This window comes from Eschrichtius robustus, chromosome 8, assembly GCF_028021215.1.
Source record: "Eschrichtius robustus isolate mEscRob2 chromosome 8, mEscRob2.pri, whole genome shotgun sequence".
Classification (NCBI taxonomy): domain Eukaryota; kingdom Metazoa; phylum Chordata; class Mammalia; order Artiodactyla; family Eschrichtiidae; genus Eschrichtius; species Eschrichtius robustus.
Window position 1 is genome coordinate 9,550,090 of NC_090831.1, and position 16,104 is coordinate 9,566,193.

The 16,104-nt window shown below is 45.1% G+C and overlaps 1 protein-coding gene across 3 annotated transcripts in view; it reads right to left on the reverse strand.

Moving 5' to 3' along the window:
• CCM2 (CCM2 scaffold protein) overlaps positions 1-16,104 on the reverse strand; it is a 59,904-nt gene that overhangs the window by 42,688 nt on the left and 1,112 nt on the right. Inside the window, exons 1-2 of one of the 3 annotated variants that reach the window (XM_068550270.1) lie at positions 15,789-15,846; positions 14,497-14,560 (exon numbers count right to left, since the gene is read on the reverse strand). The exons of the other annotated variants lie outside the window; for them this stretch is intronic. The gene's annotated coding sequence lies outside the window, so the exon portion shown is untranslated. Of the gene's footprint in view, positions 1-14,496; positions 14,561-15,788; positions 15,847-16,104 lie in introns of those variants that run through there. 3 annotated transcript variants of the gene reach the window in all.

The following is a 16,104-nucleotide window of genomic DNA, read 5'->3' on the forward strand; positions in this document are numbered from 1 at the left end:
TTTATCTCTTTAGACACCCAGGGCACCGTGGGTACCGTCTGGACTCCGCTTTCTCCTTCTTTCTAAAAGCTGCCCCCTGCAGAGCAGGATCAGGTAGCCCTGAGGGAAAGGGAACCAGGAGTGAGATTCAGAGACCTCAGGAGGTGGAGCAGTCCCCAGGACGTGTCTTGGTGACTGTGGGGCCTGAGTCCACTGCCGGCTCCCCACCAGGTCCCCCTGCATGCGACACACAGCCCACCCTTCCAAAGTCCCAGAGCTGCCCCTCCCGGGGAAACAGAGGAAACTAAAGGAAGCCCACCAGCTGCACATACAAGTCAACCTGTCCTGCTTTCACAGATACAACGATCACCAGGGTCAGCATGGAAGAGGAAGGGCAGGGAGCACAGGGGGCAAAGGAGAGACTGGATGGGGTCTTAAATTCTAGAGGGTTTAGAGGCATTTGAGGAGAACAGCATCCATAAATACAGCCAAGAGAGAGAGACAGAGACAGACAGAGCAAACAAGAAAAGTATCTTAGAAATTACATATATGATCGCCAAAATAAAAGAGTTCAATAGAAGGGCTGAATAATAAAATGAGTGTAACTGAAAGCCAAATTGGTGACCTGGAATACGGTGGCACTTTTACAAATGAACATTCCAATCAACTTGATGATCGAGAGCACTAACTCTGAACCCCAATTAAGCAAAATGTTAGCCCCCCCCAAAAATTCCATTCCTATTAGGATTGAGTCACAAAAAATTTGTACTCAGTGATTATCATACTTTGAATTTCATCAATGAAAATGTGGAAATTTGTTCTCTCTCTTCTGATGTGATACCTACTTAAAACCCTCAATGTTACCTCTTGGCCCATAAAGCCTAAAACATTTACTATCTGGTCCTTTACATGAAAAGCTTGCCAACTCTATCCTAGAACATAAAGCGAAAGATGAAAAATAAGAAAATGTTGGGACTTCCCTGGTGGTGCAGTGGTTAAGAATCTGCCTGCCAATGCAGGGGACACGGGTTCGAGCCCTGGTCCAGGAAGATCCCACGTGCCACGGAGCAACTAAGCCCGTGCGCCACAACTACTGAGCCTGTGCTCTAGAGCCCGCGAGCCACAACTACTGAAGCCCGCGTGCCTAGAGCCTGTGCTCCGCAACAAGAGAAGCCACCGCAATGAGAAGCCCGCGCACCGCAACGAAGAGTAGACCCCGCTCGCCGCAACTAGAGAAAGCCCGCGCACAGCAATAAAGACCCAATAAAGGAAAGAAGGGGGGGGAGGGAGGGAGAGAGGGAGGGAGGAAGGAAGGAAGGAAGGAAGGAAGGGAGAAAAGAAAATATGAGAAAAATCAAAGGGCATAGCAGCCAGATCCATAAAGTCACTTGGTGACCTTGGAGGAGACAAGGACACACAGAGCAAGGAGGACGCCGATGAAGGACTCGGCTCTACAGACAGAAAAGGCTTGGCACCAAGAAGGCTGACTGGAAAAGAGACACTTAAACCCATCCTTGTAAAACTGCAGGACTTCAAGAGGATAGCTAAAGGTTTCCAATAAGGAAAAATGAAAACGTTTCCTGAAAAGGAACAAGGATCACAGCAGCATCAGGTGTTTCGTGCCAGCAGGGAACACAGTAATCCCTCTAAAGTTCTGATGGCAAATGATTTTGAACCTGGAAGTTAATATAAAGCCAAACTGTCCATGAAGTTTAGGCAAAGTTATTTTCATATTTGCAGTGCCTTGGAATTTTTATACCCTAAACCCTTTTTGAAAAATATACTAGAGGATGTACTACCAGCAAAAAAAAAAAAAAAGAAAAAAGGGTATGAGACAGAAAAAGAGCTGGAGTCTAGGAAACAGTGGAACTCATGCAGGACTGCAATTAAAGAAATCCCAGGATGACAATCATGCACCGAGCCAGCAAAGCAACTGGTTCAAATTAAAACGATACAGGAGAGAGTCCCAAAGGAAAATGTCAGGAGATTCCATTACATAAAATTATATGATTAAAACCCTAGAAGTTCTTGATGATAAAAATATATGACTTTTGAAAGAAAAAAGAAAAGGAATTTATTAGAAACTCTAGAAAACAAAAAGTTAAAAAAAAAAAAACCACAAAAAAACCAGACACACCAATGATCCCAATGTGAACCGTACTAGTATGTGGCCTGATCCTGAACACGGGACAGAGTACAGACTGACAGTCTCCATTGCATTGACCTCAATGCTTGACACAGTCTCCTTCAGAAGTACAGATGCCGTGGCAAAAAGCTACATTTTTCTCCACAAAATAAGGCCTCTTTTAAAAAACAGCCATGGGGCTTCCCTGGTGGCGCAGTGGTTAAGAATCCACCTGCCAATGCAGGAGACACGGGTTCGAGCCCTGGTCCGGGAAGATCCCACATGCCGCGGAGCAACTAAGCCCGTGCGGCACGACTACTGAGCCTGCGCTCTAGAGCCCGCAAGCCACAACTACTGAGCCCACGTGCCACAACTTCTGAAGCCCACCGCCTAGAGCCCATGCTCTGCAATGAGAAGCCACCGCAATGAGAAGCCCGTGCACCGCAACGAAAAGTAGCCCCCGCTCGCCACAACTAGAGAAAGCCCACATGCAGCAACAAAGACCCCATGCAGCCAAAAATAAATAAATAAATTTATAAAAAATTTAAAAAAAATAATAAAAATTTAAAAACAGCCACAGTGGCATTATTTTGCTTTAAAACGTGACAGGAATTTTTTAAAATCTTCAACTATCCAATTGGTGTTCAAATTTTTCACCAATAGACTCACATTTTTTTTTTTAATAGTTTGTTCAAATCAAGATGCAAATCAGGTCCATCGATAGACTGCCCTGAGCCGACACAATTCTTAAGTCTCTTGATGCATTTGTTAAATAGCCAGGGCAGGTCATCCTGTAGAATATCCCACTTTCTGGCTCCTGCAGGATGTATCTCTGTCAGAACTTTGAGGATGCTTCTCAGCCCCTGTATTTCTTGTAGACCGGTGGTTAGATCGTGAGGCTTTACTTAACTCAAGTGTGATGTTTTTTCAAGAATGCTTCCATCAGGGGGCACATAATATTGGGCAGTGATCTGCCACTGATGGCTATGGCCTGGCCCCTTTGTCTCATAGTTGGATATGATATTTTTCAACAGTCTGGTTCCACAATTCCTTCATCATTTATTAGTGGAAACATTTACATAAAGAGACCTTTTCCCTCCTCGACTATGTGGTCACCCTGAGGTACAGATCATTCAGAAAAGTCAAGCTAAATGCATCACCCTTTCTCTTCAGCAATGCTGCTTCCTTGGAATCGCCGGAGCTAAACAATCCATTAGTCATCATCTTATGGACGATCCAATTGTCCCGCCCCGGCCAGCGGCGGCCTCTTCAAAGTGGACCCTGGCAGCTGCTGAGGGCTCCTCAGACCTGGAATTGACCACTGCTGCTTCTAGAGGAAAGTGCTGTTTCAGGCCCACTACCACTCACCGAGGGCGTTCACTGCGCCTGGGACTTGGCACCAGAGAGAGTGAGGAAATAAGCAATTTGTGTTTAAGAGAAAAACATCATGAATTCACAGTGATATTTCCAATCCAAAGTAGGATTACAGGGTTATTGATCACATTCTTTGGTATTATCTGCACCCACCCACTCCTCCTATGGTGAAAGCCAGTGTGTAATGCTGTTAATGTAACTATAGTTCCGCTTTATCCTAAAACACATGTACCAGTGGCAATAATACCAGTATTATTACTAATAAAATGCTTACTGAAAACAATTTGCTTAAAGTTTCTTTGTTGCTTTTCTTGTCCTTAGTGCATGTCCCACTGCCAGCCTGCTGTCGAATTTCTATGATTTAATTACTTGAAATAACTCTTTTCTGTGGGGTTATGTCTTTTGTTTGTTTTTCCCATTTTTATTAATACTTTGCTTTTGATTTTTTTAAGTAATTTTTTTTTTTTAATGTTTGGATTCAATTGTAATCCTGTAAATCGTTACATGGTCCAAACTCACAAGGCCCATGCTGAGAGGTCAGCCCCTCCCCTCTAGATAATCATCTAAGATAGGGCTCCACGCTGCACCCTCCCACCCCGGCCCGCTGTGAGGCTGCAGCACGGTTTAGCGAGCCTGCACCCCAGGGATGGAATGAGGCCAAAATGAACAGCCTGGTGCACAAACTGCCTCGTGTTTTTGCCAATGTTTCCTTGGGGGAGGTTTCATGGAAGTGGGATGCTGGGTCAGTCACGGCACCAGAGTTCAGCCAGGCATAGCCCCTTATGCCCTGTCAGGAGCTATGCTGGCCGGTTCCTCATGCCTGATCAAGTAGGGATGTCTGCCCGCCTGAAAGGTGAGAAAAGGTAGCTCAGTGTGCTCTTAATTTGCATTTCTCTTATTATGCAAGAGTCTGAGTTGCCTTTTCACACATTTAAAAGCCATTTGAGTTTCTTTTTCAGTGAACTGTCTGTTCCCATCTCTTGACTTGTTTTTTCCTCTCAGGTCCTCAGCCTTTGTTTTCCCTATTTTTAGAAGCACATTATATATAGGATATTTACTTTTTGTTTTATAAGTTGTAAATATTTTTTCTCGATTTGTTGTCTTTTTACTTTGCTTATGTTTATGTCATCAGATCTGGTCTTTCCCCTCCTTGCTCTGAATTCTCAATAATAGTTAAGAAAGTTTCCTCGGGAATTCCCTGGCAGTCCAGTGATTAAAACTCCACACTTTCACTGCTGAGGGCCAGGGTTTGATCCCAGGTCAGGAAACTAAGATCCCACAAACCACGCGATGCGGCCAAAAAAAAAAAAAAGTTTCCTCATCTCCCAGATCATTGAAGAATTCACCCATGTTTTTGCCTAGTACCTCTATGGCTTAATTATTTTTGCTTTTATTTAAATCTTGGAACCACCTGTTGTTCACCCTTGTGTACACTAGGAAGGATGGATCTGATTTCATCCTTTTCCACACGTTTGTCCGCTTACCCCAATATCACCCATTACTCAGATGTCCCCACTGCTATGAAACACCAGTTTACTGGGCACTCAAGTTTCCCCATGGAGGGGGGTCTGTTTCTGTATTTTCTCCTCTGTTCCTGCAGCTTATCCCAGGACAACCCCACAGCTTCAATCGGGGGCGAGACAGCACGACCCAATCTGGGGTTGTTCCCTCATTGTTCTTCTTCTTCAGAGATTGTTCTTGCTTGTTCGTAACAAAAAATGAGCTTTAAGTCAAGTGGTCTCGTTCCATTAAAAAGCCCGATGGTATTGTTATTGGGATCACGTTAAAAATTAATTCAGGGAGAGCACAGTCATGATGCCACTATCCCACCAGAACACAGGTGTCTTCCACTTCTTCAAGTCCATGTTTGTGTGTTTCAGGAGTTTTTCTTATAGAGATTTTGGATGTTTCTGTTCATTTCAACCCTAAAGTATGTACTTGTAATCGTAAACAGGATCTTCTATTATACGCTGGTGTTCCAACAGGACGAAGGGAAAAGCCAAGCTGGCTGGAGGGGCTGTAGAGCAACTGGGCGGGAGGAGACGGCAACCGATACAAGAGCCCTGCCTGGGGTGCGGAAACTGAGGGGCTGGGGTACGTGGGGAGGAGGACGAGGACCCCCAGGCCCCACATATTCCTGTGTTGTTGACTTGAACACTGACTGTGGTTTCTGCATTTGAGCTGCGCTAGCTGTTTTCATCGGCCCGTGTAACTGGGAGAGAAGCTACAGAGGCACCGATGGGAGGGCCTGGAGGCTGGTGTAGGTGACCCTGCATGGCAAGCCTTGCCAAACGCACGGCAAGAGTTGCTGGCACCCCTAAAGGGGCCAAGACGCACTACTGAACCCATGTCTGGGCCCGAGGTTCCACCCAGTCAGGGTAATAGGAGCCACTGGTGCATGGAGCCCTCGAACAGCAGGGCCGCTGTCCCCATACCACCTGGCATGGCAACCGGGCCTGAATGTGTTGCTGCCACTGACGGCTCCCCATGTGCCACCTCAGACACCGCTAGTGCCTTCTGAAAGAAAGCTGTGCCCTCTGGGAAGAAAACAAGTCAGTCTGCCTACACCTGGCAAAGTGAACAGCAGACATTTACTGCCTGAACTCTCCACGTGCCGAGTGATGGTGGGACTTCATTCTTGTGGGAGTCGTAGCAGACTGATGGCTCCCAGAGAGAACCACCTGCAAGGGTTACGTGCCACCCGCCCACCTCTGTCTAAAGGGGCAGGTCATGAGGAGAGCAAAGTCCAAGGCCTGGCTTCCCCGGGTCACCTGTGGGCCATCTGGACAGCATCACGGACAGCACGTCACACTCTGACCCCACAGCCACTGACAGAGAGGATGCCAATCCCTGATGGCCCCTTGGGATACAGAAGGCGTTTCTCCTATAAGGACAGGAGCACCCAAGGTGGGAATGCGATGAGGGGGACGAACACTCACTGAAGGAAAAAATGACGACAGCACGACCACAATTCGAACAAGTTCTCTCCCAACTGCATTCTCATAAGGCGAGACCCGCCCCAGAAATGCCCAACAGAAAGAACACCTCCACTTACAGGTAAAACCCACGCACTTCCGTAAACAGGAGGCTGCACGTGGTCTGGCCCCAGAGGAAGCGAGGTCCACTACCTTACCCACACTGCTGACTCAGGTAGAGCCTCGCCCACCAGACTGGACCCAGGGCACGGATGGTAAAGCCTGCCTCACTTCTGAGGTGCATGACCCATGGACGGCTGCAGCTGCCTGCATGACTGATCGTGAGTGTCCCACAGTCCAACGCACTAGACACACTGACCAAGGGGCAAACATCCAGGTTCCCTGCTGCAGGACAGGTATGACAACCTATCCGTGCATCGAATCTTCATGGAGCCCATGTAAGCACCCACAAAGGAAGCGCTGCCATGGGCAAAGCCAACGAGCATCTCCACTAGAGCCTGACCCCCTGGTGATGGGCGACCATAAGAGACTGGTGCAGCCAAGAGGACGGGCTTTGGAAACCTATCCGCATCCCTGGTGAGCACGTAGTCAGGAATGTGATGGAAGCAACACAGGAGATGCGTACACGGACGCCGAGCACCTGCTGAGCGTTAAGGGACGGGCAGTGCACATGCAACTCCGTCTCCACAGAGGCCACCGCCTCAGCGCTAATTCTGCTAAGGAATTAGTGGGAGTTCCTGGGCCAGTTTTGCAATTTTTCTTAAGTTTGAAATTATTTCAAAATAAAAAGATTCTTGAAAACACACATCAAAATAATAAACATTTTACAAGGGCACATAAACAAAAGGACCTGCATCAAATAGGTAACGATGGTTGCCAATGAAGGAGGGGCATGAAAGAGGAGTGAGGACTGGGGATCAAAGAAAATGGATAAGGAAATAAATAAAACCAACAGAAAGCACCAGGACTTCCCTGGTGGCGCAGTGGTTAAGAATCCACCTGCCAATGCAGGGCACACGGGTTCGAGCCAGGGTCCGGGAAGATCCCACATGCCGCAGAGCAACTAAGCCCGTGTGCCACAGCTACTGAAGCCTGCGTGCCTAGAGCCCATGCTCTGCAACAAGAGAAGCCACGACAATGAGAAGCCAGCACACTGCAACGAAGAGTAGCCCCCACTCACCACAACTAGAGAAAGCCCGCGCACAGCAACAAAGACCCAACGCAGCCAAAAATAAATAAATTAATTAATTAAAAAACCAACTTTTAAGTGCACTTTAGAAAATAAAATCCAAAATTATTAGCAAATGCCATTTTCATCCACCAGCGTGGCAAATATTCAACAGCTTGGAAATATGCCATGTGGGCAAAGATATTAAAAAACAAGCACTCTCATCATAAATTGCTGTTAAGAGTAAAAACTAGGAACTTCCCTAGTGGTCTGGTGTCTAAGACTCCGCACTCCCAATGCAGGGGGCCTAGGTTCAATCCCTGGTCAGGGAACTACATCCCACATGCCACAACTAAGAGTTCGCATGCCGCAACTAAAGATCCTGCATGCCACAACTAAGACCTGGAGCAGCCAAATAAACAAACATATTTTTTTAAAAAATGAAGAAAAACTGGAACAATCACTATGGGGAACAATGTGTCAATATCTATAAAATTACAAATGTACATATGCTTTCCTGATAATTGCATTTTCAGGAAATAATCCTATAAATACATTCATGCACATGTGAAAGGTTGGTAGAAAGCTAATATCTGCATTTTTTGTTAGAGCAAAATGACAACCTAAAAGTCCATAAACAGGCTACTGTTTAAATGAATTATATTAATCCACAGGAGAAAATGCCATTCAGCTCTAAAAAAGAATAAAGAAACTACATACCCATAATGAAAGAGCTCCAGAAAATATTGTCAAGAAAAAATAACACCGAAGAGGTTCCTATTTGCAAAAGAGAAGAGTAGATTGTATCAGAATAACTTTCTCACAAATCAGGGTTATGAACTCTAGGATCTAGAAGTAATAACACCCCAGTAGCAATAAGCACATCTACTGACCAGATCTTGGTTTCTAAATATCATTTCCACCGAGGGCAACCAATGCTCCTTGGACAAATGTCAAGCTCAGGGCTGGACAAGAAAGTATCAGATGAACCTGGAGCATCTTGTTGTGGCAAACGTAAGCAAGAACTCAGAGAGTACTGGGGTGCTTCCCTGGTGGCACAGCGGTTAAGAATCCGCCTGCCAGTGCATGGGACACGGGTTCGAGACCAGGTCCGGGAAGATCCCACATGCCGCGGAGCAACTAAGCCCGTGCACCACGACTACTGAGCCTGCGCTCTAGAGCCCGCGAGCCACAACTACTGAAGCCCGCAAGCCTAGAGCCCGTGCTCCGCAACAAGAGAAGCCACCGCAGTGAGAAGCCCACGCACCGGAACGAAGAGCAGCCCCCACTCAACACAACTAGAGAAAGCCCGCGCGCAGCAACAAAGACCCAACGCAGACAAAAATAAATTTTAAAAATAAATAAATTTATTAAAAAAAAAATACACGAAGCCAAAATGAACTGAACTACAGGGAGAAACAAGCAAACCTAAAACAGTAACTGGAGACTTTAACACCCCCCTTCTCAATAACTGACAGAATTAGCATACAAAAATTCAGTAGGAAACAGTTTGGCAGTGTTTTACAAAGTTAAATATATAGTTCCTATATAACTGGGCAATTCCATTACTAGCTATTGTCCAAAAGAAATGATAACACATGTCCACACAATGGGTCATTCACAGATGTTCACAGCAGCTTTTCATTATAATACAAAACTAAAAAGAACCCAAATGTCCGACAACAGGTGACGGATAAACAAATTGTGGTATATACGTACCATAGACTACTACTCAGCGATAACTGATACACACAACATTATGGATGAATCTCAAAAACATTATTCTGAGTAAAGAGGTTCTTGCACACAAGTATATTGTATGAATCCATTTGTATCGAGTTCTAGAGCAGATAAAGCTAATTCAGACAGCACTAATGTATACTGGAAATTAATCCAAACAGCAATAATCTATAGTGGAAATACAGAGCAATGGTTGCCTGGGAAAGGGACTTCCTAAGAGGTAGGAAGGGAACTTTCTGATTGAGGGTTATGGTCTATTTCTTGGCAGGGGGGGTTTGGGTTACACAGGTGTATGCTTTTGTCAAAATTTAGCTAATGTACATTTAAGATGTGTCCATTTCACCATAAATTTTATAGCGAAAGAAAATTGTAAACAAATACTGAACTCTAGTTAATGATACACATGCTGAAGTGTTTAGATCAAAGTGAACTGATGTCTGCAATTTACTTTGAAATGCATCAGAAAAATAAAATGGGTCGATGGATAGGTAGAAGGATGAAGAGATGGGTAGACATGAGATAAAACAAATATACCAAACGTTAACGGTAGAATCTAGGCAGTGGGTATATGGGTATTTGTCATAAAATTCTTCCAACTTTGGTGTATTCAAAACTTTTCATAATAAAATGCTTGGGGCGTGGGGGGCAGAGGAAGCAGATTGTGGCTGTAGACTCCTCTTCCGAGAAGTGGCACTGAAGATGCACATGTTCTATGTGGAGGCTTAGAACAGAGCCTGAAATAGGGCTGACATCGGATGTACCATGGGCAGGTCTGCTTCAGCTACTGTGCATATTTCAGAACATAAAATGTAAGAGCTATTTAGAGCGACACCTCTACCGGCAGTAATAAAACACTTAGATACAGTCAGACCCAGTACATTTCCTGACACTGACAAGTAGGATAACATACCTGACACGTAGGTCTGTCCAAGGCCTTAAATTAATAAAACTGTATCCCCACCGTGTAAATGGCAAGGGGAAAATGGAATATTCTAAACCACACCTGACTGTAGAGTTAATGGTAATGACACACAGGAAGCATATTAGAGATCTGGGGGAAAAACTGCATGTCATTTCAAACTATAGAATGAATAATAAAGATTCAAATAAATAAAAGTTTCTGCTTCTCAGAGTCACACAAGTAACAACACAGGTGAGCCAGCATCTCCCACACCAGGTAACGCAACAGGGTCAGACTGACCATTTTTCTCACTTTCAGAATTCAACTATTCTTTCCACCTCCTGGGTTACAAGATACACACTGCAGTTCACCATCCTAAGCCTCGAACAAAAGCCCAAATTCCAACTTCCTACTGCACTCATTAAAGAGGATTTCTTTTCATGGCACTGAACACATCTAATGCCTGTGATTAAATGCCCCAATTCTTAACGCAATCCAGCAGAAAACTGCTACTGTTCAGGCACACTTCGAAGGAAAACCTGTAACATTTTTGGCACCAGCACACAGCTAAGAAAAAATGTCCTTTTTATTTCTACTAAATCGACAAATCCAAATCTAAACTCTGTCGCAACTGCATAACCATTAACACAGAGCGTCACGTTTGAAGAACGGCCACTGGCCTTGGACTGAGGGATAAGAAAGAGCGAACGGAGCAGTGAAAGTGCCCACAAAGAACACGGGCAGGACAATGGCACGGAGGCTGGGCAGATGTGGCTCTGCCCAATCCCCTGCTACAGACCCTAGGTCACATGACCACAGTGAGTGTGCGGTTTGTGGCCCACACAGAGCACATGCAGGTGGTCCCGCCACTCTGAGTAGCTCGTCCATGTCTAAGGCGACAGTGGAGACCAGGTCCTCAGAACCTCCAGGCTAGAACGAGACCAGGTCCCACTGAACCAGTCCTAGCAGAGGACCGACTGCACTAGACTCCTGCCACATCAGCATGATGTCTAGGGTATGCTTCAAAATAACCCACTGTCCTAGTCTGCCTGAACAAAGCACCACAGACCTGGCAGCTTCAACAACAGTTATTTATTCTCTCCCAGTCCCGGAGGCTGGGTGTCCGAGACAAAGGGGTCAGCACGGCTGGCTTCTCCCGAGGCCGCTTCCTCAGTTTGGAAACAGCCATCTTCTCCCTGATCTCACATCATCTTTCTACTGGATGCACATCCCCGGTGTCTCTTTGTCCAAATTTCCTCTTCTTATAAGGACATCAGTCATATGGGATTAGGGCCCACCCTAGTGACCTCACTTACCCTTTTTTTTTTAAAATAAATTTATTTATTTATTTATTTTTGGCTGTGTCGGGTCTTCGTTGCTGCATGCAGGCTTTCTCTAGTTGCAGCGAGCGGGGGGCTACTCTTTGTTGCAGTGCACAGGCTTCTCATTGCAGTGGCTTCTCTTGTTGTGGAGCACGGGCTCTAGGCACGCAGGCTTCAGTAGTTGTGACATGCGGGCTCAGTAGTTGTGGCGCGCAGGCTCAGTAGTTGTGGCGCACAGGCTTGGTTGCTCTGCGGCATGTGGGACCTTCCCGGGCCAGGGCTCGAACCCATGTCCCTTGCATTGGCAGGCGGATTCTTAACCACTGCGCCACCAGGGAAGCCCAACCTCACTTATCCTTAATCACCTCTTTAAACGCCCTATCTCCAAATGCAGACCCATTCTGAGGTGCTGGGGGTGGTCAGGGCTTCAACATATGAGTTGGGGGTGCAGGGCATAGTTCAGCCCATAACACCTGGGGAGCAGGGGTGGATGAGGAAAAAGTGTACCTGAAACAACCTGCCCATGCATTGATGATATTTGACATTGTGGCATTTGAATCTGCATTAGAAGATTTTCTCTACACTTGTACTTGATGTCTTCATAACAAAAAGGTTTCCTTATTCACTCTTATCAAATCACACTTCCTAAGATCCATCCTCGCCTGTCCTCTGAGCTCCGCTTCAAGCTCTGTGGCCACAGACCTCATCTGTCTCCCCAGCATCTGCACCTGGCGCACAGTCAGTGCCAATGAACAGTTCTTAAAGCAATGAATGACTACCTCCAATGGCTTCAGCTGCACCCGGGACCAAAACCAACCCTCCACACACACACACCCTGGGCTCCATGCCCTCCCAGCACTTCAGGGCCTCAGTCCCCACCTTGCCTGCTTCTGTACATCACATGCATGGTCTCCCGGGTGGAATGAGCTGATGCCTACCTGTCTCTCCTGATATGAGGGCACTGGCCCCGTCTCATTCTCTAACATGGTGTGAGCAGCTTACTCTCCAAATAAAATGAGACGGCCTCAGCCCTTCTCACTGTACTAAGCATGTAATAGGCACCCAAATAAATAAATAGGATGATTTCACACCAATCAGCTAAATCTACAGTACTTAACTGCATCACACCACAGAGTGGTGATGAGGATGGAGCAGGTGGGTTATTATTGCTGACAGAAATGAAGAAATAAAAGACTAACAGTAACTGCAGTGACCAAACCTACTGGGTACAGAAGGCACTTGTCCTTGACCTCGTAGGGCAGAACGCTGACAGCCCTTCCCATTCCAGAGCAGCCCCTTATTGCAGTACTATTGGTCATAAAAATGTCTTCCTCTCAAATGATGCTCAGAGCAGAAATACAAAAGTACTAGAAGATTCTAATGTGCTTTCTGAACCTAAATTATCATGATCAGTGGGTTACCAATCTGACTGAAGAAGACCAGGGAATTTACAGTTCCTAATGCATAAAATTAATAAATACATGATACTATGTAAATGGTAATTCTCCAAACCAGAAGAGGAATAAGCCTCATGTTTGCCAGTTATTCTGGACTCATCTACTGACAGCCTGACGTCTGGTCTCCACCAGATACCTCCTGCAGTGGTCTTCCGGCCTCCTCACCCCAAGGTGCAACACTGCCACCAAAGAATCACTGTGACAACTATCCGAGAGGAAAGAAAACAAGGTATAGAGGCCTAAATTCACTTTGTTAACCCATATTATGGCTGTGACACCTATAGAATCAATATAGTTATAAAAGCAATTTAGTAGGTCATGACCAGCAGTTTAAAAAAAAAAAACAAAAAAAAAGAACTGAATAAGAAAATCAGAGTGCACCGCTTGTGGTAATAATCGTTTCTTTAAACTTTCATTTCAGCTATACAAATACTTACACATATGCACACATACCTGTAGAGAAGGTATGGCTGCCTGAGGGCTGGTCTAGCTCAAACTCCCACTTCCCCACAGACACTAGCTAAGGGATGATTTGGCAAGTACATGAGCTGATAACTGGGGACCCAAAACCTAGAGGAATTTTTTTTCTCCCCACTTTTCTTATGGAAACTTCAAAAATTCACAAAAGTAAGCAGAATAACGAATAATGAATAACCACTGCCAAAGCATTCAGCTATCTCCCCTCTTTTTTTTTTCTAGTCTGAGTAAAGCAAATCTCCGAAATCATATTATTTCACCTATAAATACCCCAGTGTATATGTCTATCAGATCAGAACTTGACAAAACATTACAAATATTACACCCAACAAAATTAATAATAATGCCTCATTATCATTTACACCAAGTCCTACATTTCTAGGGTACTTTATAACCTTTGGTTTTTTTCATTTAAAGAATACAAATAAAATAGACCAATGTAAAACTATTTAACTTTGTTCAGGCTGAAATCATGGCTACCTGTGGTGCGACCTATGCCCCGACAGCAGCAGAAGCAGCAGAAACCGGGACCTGAACAAGGTTGAGGGCCAAGGGTGACTTCCCACAACTGTGTCTTCCCAAAGGCTGTGATCCGCATCTGAGTCAAGTGTTTTTAGAAAAATGCACATAATCCAACTCAAGTGTACACCTAAGCTTCCTACGAAAAGGAATTACATCCTAACAGAAGAGTATCAAAATGCATGGAACTTGGGTCTGCTCTGTAAGGAGGAAGCCTCATTCTCCAAACCTCCAAGCAGGAATGGTGGCCTGAAAGGTACCAGTCACTCTGGGGACGTTCAGGCAGGAGAGTGACCTCCATGGTTATTCCTACTCCCCAGGTCCCAGGCCTCTGGCAGCTAGTGGACTTCTCTGTCCACACGTCCATACCCCAGACCTCCCCATCTCCTCATCAACTCCTCCCACACCCCAGCACCCAGCGCCTTCCACGGGACATTACTGGCTCCAGTCCCCCTCATCGTATGTGCCAAGGTAGCCTGAGAAAGGACAGGGCTGTACCTGTGCACGTTATATGAAATCCACTCTGGTCTATTGGTTCTCTGGCAGCTCGATGAGTTCTGTCCTGAGGAAATAGGCCACGTTAGAACAAGCCTGAATAACTGCTTGACAGAACACCAAGACAAGCATCTGAAGACCTGAAAAGCCTATCAATCCACATTTTTAAAGGCTTAAATCTGCACTTTTTGAGGAAGCTAACTTGGAAAGAGAATTTAAATGTCCAAATGGTACTTTCATAAAACTATTAAGTCATTACTCGCTGCTTCAGCTTGAATTTGTGTATAAGTTTTAAAATCGATAGCTCTAGTTAATTTACGATAATGAGAACAACTTAAGCGTCAAATTGACTGAGTTGGAGGTGACCTCACATTGAGTGGGGGAGCAGAGCAGGAAGGTTCTACTGGCTTGTGATTGGCTGAGAGCAAGACGTAAAGTGTGCTAAGTCGTGGCCTGGATAGAAATCTATGCCCCAGAGCTCTCTGTCTAGCCTGCCTGTAGGAAAATGAGATACGGCAGTGGCGGAGTACACAGAAAACACAAACCTCCTGGCTTAGGCAACTGTGTAATAACTGGTTATCTCCTCTAACAGAGACAATGAAATGTATTAATCTTCTCTATGCCTGACTCTTTCCATTGCCCCCACTATAAAATTCTTGAGATTTACTGGTTCTATTCCAAAAGCTCAGGAATGCCTTACCACTTCTCTGTCTCTCTCAATATGCTGAATGTTCAAATGTTTCTTCCAGAGCTGGTTGAAAGTTCTGGGAAAAATTCATTCTCATCCTTCCCCATCAGATAGGCTAGTACCCACTTGAAGGGAATAACTCTCCTTAGCAGGCACCATTTGGACTGATTGTGGAAGATACCGTGTGGCTAGGATTGGTCCTCTGCTAGGACTGAGCCAGCTAATCTACAGAATGCTGGCAGCCAAGAGCACTGGTGACAGGCCTTCTCCTGTAAGGGCCCTGGCCCACCTGCCTATCTGTGACAGGAAAGGATGCAACTGACTACATTTCTTGTGAAGGCATCTACCAGCTTTGGTAGAAACACTAAGCTCAGCTTTCCCCCTTTTTGGTGGGCAGCATCCCTCTGTGGTCTAATGCTTGCAGGCTGAATCACTTTCTTGGGCTGTTTTCCAGACTTAAACCATCTTTGTAGGTAACTGCAACTGATACTGCACTTAAATTACACATGTGTATTAATAACCTAACAAAACAATGAATAAAGAAAGTGAGAGAAGAAGCACTGCACAATCCCCCCAAGACCACCTGGCTACACTTCATTTCAAATACCTTTTTAAAATGGGACACCTTGTGATGAGTAATCATCAACTGAAGGACACAGCTGGCTCTGAAGAGCAGAAGATCAGAGGATTTATCAAGGTCTGTTTTAAACTTGCGCATAAAAGTGCACACACATTTATTAAAACGAAAATAACAGGTAAGACACTTCGATTATAAAGCCTGTATTTGAAAAAGATACATTTCATTGAAATCCATTTTACATTTTAATGATAGCTTATCTCACATGGTTATTTGTCTCCTTAAAATGTTGAGTTTCTTTATCAATTACTCTAGCTTGTAATTAAAGCCACATTTTAAAAATTAC